The sequence below is a fragment of the Triticum urartu genome, chromosome 4 (assembly GCF_003073215.2).
Source record: "Triticum urartu cultivar G1812 chromosome 4, Tu2.1, whole genome shotgun sequence".
Lineage (NCBI taxonomy): Eukaryota > Viridiplantae > Streptophyta > Magnoliopsida > Poales > Poaceae > Triticum > Triticum urartu.
Window position 1 is genome coordinate 567,226,632 of NC_053025.1, and position 8,542 is coordinate 567,235,173.

The following is an 8,542-nucleotide window of genomic DNA, read 5'->3' on the forward strand; positions in this document are numbered from 1 at the left end:
TATTACCCTCCACAACGGTCACTTCTTTGGCACAAAGGCGCTCCCTGTGCGTGAATGCTGCCATGTGTCACACGACTAGCGCACCACACGGGAGCATGCATTTTTTTATTTCTGCCCATGTTTTTGGATTTCATTTCTTTTTTCGGCTCTTTGTTTTTGCTTGTTTTTTTTTCTTGGTTTTAGTGGAAAAATACATCTTTTGATAAAAAACACAACATGTGCTTATGTGAGAAGCAGAGTTATGCTTCCCAGAAAGGAAAAAGCACAACATGCATCTCGACGAGAAGCACACAACTGTGCTTGTTGTCGAAGTAAAACCTTGCTTCTTGCAGAAGCACAATCAACCTGACCTTGCTTCTTGCGGAAGCACAAACTGCGCTTCTACGAGAAGCAATGTTGTACTTCCACAGGAAAGGAGCCGTGCTTTTCCCGAAAAGCATGGACAGTGCTTCTACATGCTTCCTAAAAAGGAAAAACGGAACCTGTGCTTACAAGAAAAAGTGAAAAGCGCAGTTGTGCTTCTATGTTTCAGTTTTTCTTTTGGTTTTGTTTTTTCTTCCTTTTTTATCTTTTTATCTATTTTTTAATTATGATTTTTATTCACCATTTCCATTTATTTGGAAAAATATTTATCGAAGCATATCAAGATGGGTTCTAATTTAGAAGATCTTGATGTGAGAAATCCAAGTGTGAAAACAATTAGAAATTTGAATGCACGGTTTAAGAGATAAATTGTTAAAAAAAGAATCTACAAAAAAACTGAAAACTTCCAAGTTGAGACAAGTGGCACACATGCAATGCGACACTTGTTAGCATCATACGAGATTAGTGACCTTTGCAAGGGGTAGCTTTTAATTAGTAACTTTTGATATTTGTGGTTGGCAAGTCTATGTGCCGCTTACTGCGAGTTGTAAGTCCCGCTCGTGTACAACGCGGTTCTAAAAGGGCCGTCCCAAGGAATGTAGCTTCTCCGTCGCTTCGTGTCACTCGTTCTCCTTTTTGGTTTTTTTATTTCCCTTTTTCTTATAAATTTTATTTATACTTTGAAATATCCATACATATAAATAATTGTATTTAACTTGTTTTCTACAGTGATAAAAAATGTTTGCGCAACTTAATTTGTTTTTTGGCATAACAATTATTGAAAAAAAATTCACAACTTTAAAAACCAAACTTCACGTCCAGCAAAGAAGATTTTCTTGATATTAAAAAATATATATACAATGTAAAAAATGTTCACATAATTAAATAAATGTTTTGTATCATTTGGAAAAATGTTTCAGAGAAAAAATAAATCAAAATCTTGCTTTTGTGAAAAAATAATTAATATATTTGAAAAAAGGAAAACCGGTGAAAACCAAAGAAAGAAACAACGAACCTCAAGGGAAACCCAAAGAAAAAGAAAGAACGGGAAAACGGAGAAAACCATAGGAAAACTAAAAAAGATACTCCCTTTGGTCTAAATTAATTGTCGAAGCTTTGGTACAACTCTAATACATTTGAAAAACAGTTGGAAAAGAAAATATTCACACCGGCAGTGAAAATGTTCGCGACATTTAAAAAAGTTGTATACAATGTAAAAAATTATTCACATAGTTAAACAAAATCTTTTGCATCATTTTGAAATTGCTGCAACATGTATTTGAAAAATGGTTAACATGAATTCCCCCCAAATATAGAAAAATTCCATTGAAAACTGTTAAATAATGCATTTGAAAAAAATAAAACAGGTAAAAACAAAAGAAAGAAAAAAGAAAGCCAACGAAATAAAATAAAATAAAATAAAAACAAAAAACAAAAGAGAATAATAGAAATTAATAATAAAATAGTTGTCATACGAAAATATAGAAGGTTCACAAAAGGACAAGAAAGAATAAAAGCATGACAACCAATGAAAACCGTATAATAAAATAGTAAAAAAGAGAAAACCGTTGAAATCCTTAATAAACATAGAAACCGAACAATAAAAACAAGTAAAAACAGGACCAATTCAGATAGTTAGACAACTAAAGAAAAAAAGGAACCCGTCAATGACCCGAGCAGCGACCGAGTGAGCGACCTGATTTATGGGCAATGCCGAGTATCTAGACATGTTTTCTCTTTTAGGAAAAAAGGATCAACTAACTGAGGGGTATCCCTTACGAGAGCACCATTTCGCGTGCTATTAGCCGCCGCCACGTGTCGCATGTTGGCCGATCCATCGAGTTTTTTTTTCTATATGCATTTTTGGGTTGTACACCCTCTGTAAACTAATATAAGAGTGTTTAGATCTTTATCTAAACACTCTTATATTAGTTTACAGAGGAGTTGATGGTTGTTTTTGTAATTTTTGGCCTTTCGATTTTGGCCCGGTTTTACCTCGGTTTTGGACCAAAATTTTTTCCTGTAAAAGAGTTCGTCAAAACCTATCAAAATGGGATCAATTTAGAAGATCTCGACTTGAGAAATCCAACGGTGTAAACAGTTCGGGATTTGGACGCAAGGTTTAAGAGATAAAACGATTTGAATAAATGAATCATGAAAGAGGAAACATATGCGTCAATTGTTGCAACCTTTGCAAAAAATACTGCTTAACTAGTGATTTCAGAAAAAAAAGGTATCCAGATCACTACATTAGGCGTGCGCAAAACATATATCTCACTTATAGCGGGTGATCGTTCCGTCTCGCCTGATACTTTTTTTCTACCCGCATTCTAACTCGGCCGGCCTGTTTGCTCGTTTTTCTTATCGTGGGCAGTAGTCTCGCCTGATGGGCGTACGGGTTTGGACCCCACCCCCCATTTTTCCTTTATCATTTTCTTTTATATTTTATTTCGGTTTTATCTGTTTCTTTTTCAGGGATTTTCATTTTTCATGTTTTCCTCTTTTTTTTCATTGTTTTTGTTTCGTTCTTCCACAGTTTTCACTGTTTTTTCGGTTCTTTTTTGCTTTATTTTTCTCGGTTTTTGCTGTTTTTTTGCCCTTATTTCTTTCTTCATTTTTAGTCTTTCATCACTTTTATTCGCTGCTCTTTGTTTCTGTCTCATCTTTCTCTGCTTACATTTTTTTGTATTTTTTCTTCAGTTTTCTTTTTTTAGTTTCTCGATTTTTTCTTTTCTTTTTATTGTTTTTTCATTTCTCTGTCTTCCTTTCTCAATTTTCATTGGTTTCCTTATTTTTTAACATGTCCAACTTTTTTCAGTACAAATTCTACATTTTCGTATCCATCTGAAAACTTTTTTATGTACTCATTTAAAATTTGAATTACATGACTACTTTTTTTGAAAATTATATATTTTTTATGTCTACATTTTTTCATACACATTGTATATTTTTGTTATATATCTAAATCATGTTTTGAATACATGTTTGATGTTTTTGAAACACAAGATACACATTTTCAGTACATGGTCAACATTTATCGATACATGGTGCACATTTTTATAATGGCAATTAATTTTCGTAAATACCATGACATATTGATATGTATTTTAACATTATTTAAATACAGGACATGTCTACTTTTATTCAATGTATGTTCCTCATTTTTATATACATAAGTAATTTTTTATAGATGTTTAACATTTTCTAAATACATGAGCAACAATATTTTTTCATATACATTGTATTTTTGTATAGATGACAAACATTTATTCTATAGTCAATTTTGAATACTTGATCAAGATTTTGCAATATTTATTTATTTTTTAAACGTTTAATTAACCTTTTTAAATACATGTTCAGCTTTTTTCATGCACATTTTAATTTTTTTTGTATAATTTGTTTCTATAAACATTCAAAATTTTCAAATATTTTTAATGTAATTTTTTAAATATATATTTTAAATATTTGGACGTATAATTTTTTAAATGAAAATGAAAAAACAAAAACGAAAACATGAGAAAACAAAACAGAAAAAAAGAGGCTGTGGCGACCCCCGTGCAACAGGACCGGCCCGTCTCTTGCCTTGAGGCGAGAGGCTGGTGCGCCAGCCAGTAGTGGGTTATGTTTTGATTAGGCCATCCCGGAGATCTTGTATTCATCGTATGAACATTGAGACGGAGTAATAAACTTGGTGAGATTCTTAAAAACAAAGAGTAGTGGGCAAGCACAATACAAATGTTTTTATTTTCTGTTTTTAACGTGTGGCCTTCTTTTTACTTTTCTTTCTTATGTTTGCATTCCAAAAAATGCTCTAAAGTAAAGATATTATATATATGTGGAAAAAATTATGTTCATTTAATTTATTAATAGTATTCACCTAGTATTATAAGATATTTGGGGAATATAATTGTTCTAATCATTTTCATAAAATGTTTGTATCAATAAAAGTTATTTCACATGTATTCAAGAAAATAATAATTCTTAACGTGTATTTAAAAAACATCTATCATGTATTAAATATTCATGATGTCTTTGCACAATGTTCACTGTGTATAAGAAAATTTGGAACTTGGATTAGAAAATGTTCAGTGTGTATTTTAAAATACATTCATCTTGTTCTTTTTAGAATATTCTACGCGTATTTGAAATCAATATTCATGATGTTTTTTAGAAAATGTTCAAGGTTTATCAGAAAAATGTTTCACATATATTGAAATGTGTTTAATGTCTATTTGAAAAAATTTCAACGTGTATTTAAAAATGTTTAACATGTTTTTCGGAAAAATCTTCATCAAGTATTTGAAAAATATTTAGCTTTTAACAAAAAAGGGTCATCGTGTATAAGAAAAATGTACGCCATGTATATGGAAAGGTCAACATATTGGAATAATAATTTAAATAAATAATGAAAGATAAAAAGGGAAAAAAGCCAAAATAAAAAGAGGAAAGAAAAACACAGAAAAAGAAAAAAAAATCCACTTGGAACCTTCCCAAAACCGGCCGAAACTGGTTGAAGTTTCCATGAACGAGTATGCCAAACACTCGCTAACCCATTGCATTGGCCGCCCCAACTTATTTCTCCTGTAGGTGTGGTCGATAGTTCTCTCGTATCAAGCGAGATATAAACATGCCGGAGTGCCTGTTACATAAATGCAATGTCTCACGAGATAGACCGAGTACAAGGGGGTCATATCGGCCTACCAAATTAGCTTCTGTTTTGGAAACTTTCTATTCGGGTCATGGGGGGAAGGTTTCGATTGGGTTTTTTTAAGTTCTCCGTGGTTCTCTGCTAGTTTTTCTGTTTTTCATCCCGGCTTCGTATTTTTCTGTGTATTTTTATTTTTTTCTCCTTTTCTTTTTAGGTGTTTACATATTTATCTTTGTTTCTTTACATTTTCATTCTCAAATTTATGAACTTTTTTAGCGTGCCTGATTTTAGTGTACACCTTTTTTATATGTCCTCAAGATTTTTTAAACTTTGTGCAAACAAAATTTAACATTGCATTGAAATAAATAATTGCAAGAACTTCTTTAAATACACGTTGACAATTTTTAAAATAGTAGTTGAGTATTTTTCAAATGCACATTAATGTTTTTTCCCATTGAACATTTTCTGAATGCGTGATTGAACATTGGCACATATTTACATACATTTCATAAGTGCTATAATTTTTTTTAATTGGTATATATATTTTTTATATGTCATTAACATTTCCCAAACTTGCATGAACCAGTGTTTTACCTTTATTAACATATTTAAAAATGTAATGGAAAATTTAGTAAACAGTTTTTTTTAGAATCTATTTCGCAAACAGTTGGACATATTTTGTTGAATCATACGAACATTTTTTATAAATGTATTAATTTTATGAAAAATGCCGAATACTTTTTTAAGCTATGCGAATTTTTTTATATATACATATATGACATTTTCAGAGAAAAGTTTTTTTCCTAAATACATATTTTACGTGAATCAATCCGTGGTTGGATGGTTAGCAATATAGTGGTATGCCAAACCCACGAGGGGTCAAGTCCTAGACTTGACATTGATGCTCGCATTTTCTACATTTATTTTCAGGTGTTCTGGCGATGTGTGTTCAGTTGGAGAAGACGTTCACGTCGGCTACGAATACGTCTTTGGGGACTTCGTCTGTCTCAAGATTATGTGCCGTCTCAGTCTATCAAAGATGCTCATAGAGGTAGGGTATGCGTGCATGCGTTCATAGAGGTCCGCATGTGTACTATGCTATTTTTTACACATTTTACAATATTTCTAAAAATAATGAAAAATAAAAGAGAAAAAAACCAATATGCGTACGTGTGCTAGATCACGTCAGGATAAGGTCTCCCTCCTGCGCTTGGCCCAGCCCATCTAACTAGGTGTTCTAGGCGTTGTATACATCAGGATCGGCATAGGTGATACTAGCCCGCATAGGTGCAGCGGTACGCCACGCCCGTGTATGAGCCTATCATTTTGAAAATTTTGTAGTCTAATTTGTTCTGAAAATGTACAATGGGTGAGCACTGGTTGAAGATAGTATATTGTCTAGCTAAATGGTTTATAGATGTAGATAAAGAGAAAAGGTTGGTGGAGTAGAGCTTGTTGCTTGTTAGTACTCTGGATGTTTTTCTCTTGGTCATCATGCTTGGATGGTTTGCTTCAGACCATAATGATTTGTCGTCATTCTCTTCATTACAGAATTCTTTCTGTGCTCGGTTTTTGTCCTCTTGTTTTTGCCGTTGGCCTCTATGATTGGATGATTTGCTTGATTGGATGATTTGCTTCGAACCTTCCCTCAAGACCTTATATGGTAAGGAATCACATGTTCACCTAAGTTTCATACATAAGCAAAAGAGGGCCGCAAAAAAATAGCAAGAAAAAACCCTCAAGAAAGAGTTTTTCAGGCATTAACACGACCTAGAGCTAACAAAGACCGTAGATTTCATTTTTATGAGAATGAAAACTTGATATTATATAATTGTAGTTTTCATGCTTCTTTAGTTCTTTAATTCTTATGCAACACATTATGCAACCCTTTCAGCTATATACATACGACTTTATATTTATATAAATGACCAGCGATAAAATTTATTAGATTATAACTTGTGAGATTGATTTTTTTTTTTCAGAATATAACCCAACTAACCTAATATCATGCTCTGGTTATTCTTCGTATGAACCACCACAATTTAAAACCTCTTTTGTTACCAAAATGAATGTGTTGGAAGAACATTTAAAATGAAGTGATAACTTATACTAAAACTAATGGTAGCAACCAAGCGGTTTGAAACTCTTGCATGATCACTTGAGGGGAAAGACTGTCTTGAGGACTAACCATAGCCATACTAAGAGGCCCACCTATTTAACAAAACCAACATTGTTTCAGGGAACACACTGATTTTTCAAAGCCATTGTAGTAGATAAAATTTAGGGAAAATTTTAGATTTACTGCAAAAAACCCTGAATAATGATGTATTCTATGGCCTCGAACACCATCGTAGATCAAAATATAAGTCACTACCACAATGCACCAGAGTGGATTTGTTGACATCTTCTGAGAATAATATTTTAACCGCACATACTTTACATGTCCTTGTTCGAGGTCTACAGAAATAAAAGCATTCTGCTTAAGCAAAACATAAAATTTCTAAAAAATTTCATAATGGGCCGGTGAAGCGCCTGGGGTGCTCCGAGGGGAGCACAACCCACCAGGGCGCGGCTGGAGGCCCAGGCGCGCCTTAGTGGGTTGTGCCCACCTCGGGTGCCCCCCAGACCGCATCTTTGCTCTATAAATACCCCAATATTCCAGAAACCCTAAGGGAGTCGACGAAAATCAATTCCAGCCACCGCAGAGTCCAGAACCACCAGATCCAATCTAGACACCATCACGGAGGGGTTCACCACTTCCATTGGTGCCTCTTCGATGATGCATGAGTAGTTCTTTGTAGACCTTCGGGTCCGTAGTTAGTAGCTAGATGGTTTCCTCTCTCTCATTTGATTCTCAATACAATGGTCTCTTGGAGATCCATATGATGTAACTCTTTTGCGGTGTGTTTGTTGGGATCCGATGAACTTTGAGTTTATGATCAGATCTATCTCTTTTTATCCATGAAAGTTATTTGAGTTTCTTTGATCTCTTATATGCATGATTGCTTATAGCCTCGTATTTCTTCTCCAATATTTGGGTTTTGTTTGGCTAACTTGATCTATTTATCTTGCAATGGGAAGAGGTGCTTTGTAGTGGGTTTGATCTTATGGTGCTTGATCCGAGTGACAGAAGGGGAACCGACACGTATGTATCGTTGCTACTAAGGATAAAACGATGGGGTCTATTTCTACATAAATATATCTAGTCTACATCATGTCCTCATTCTTATTGCATTACTCTGTTTCTCCATGAACTTAATATACTAGATGCATGCTGGATAGCGGTCGATGTGTGGAGTAATAGTAGTAGGCAGGAGTCGGTCTACTAATCTTGGACGTGATGCCTATATAATGATCATTGCCTGGATATCGTCATGGTAATTTGAAGTTCTATCAATTGCCCAATAGTAATTTGTTTACCAACTGTTTGCTATTTTTCTCGAGAGAAGCCACTAGTGACACCTACGGCCCCGAGTCTCTTTCTCATATTATTTGCCTTTGCGATCTATTTTATTTGCCTTTTATTTTCAG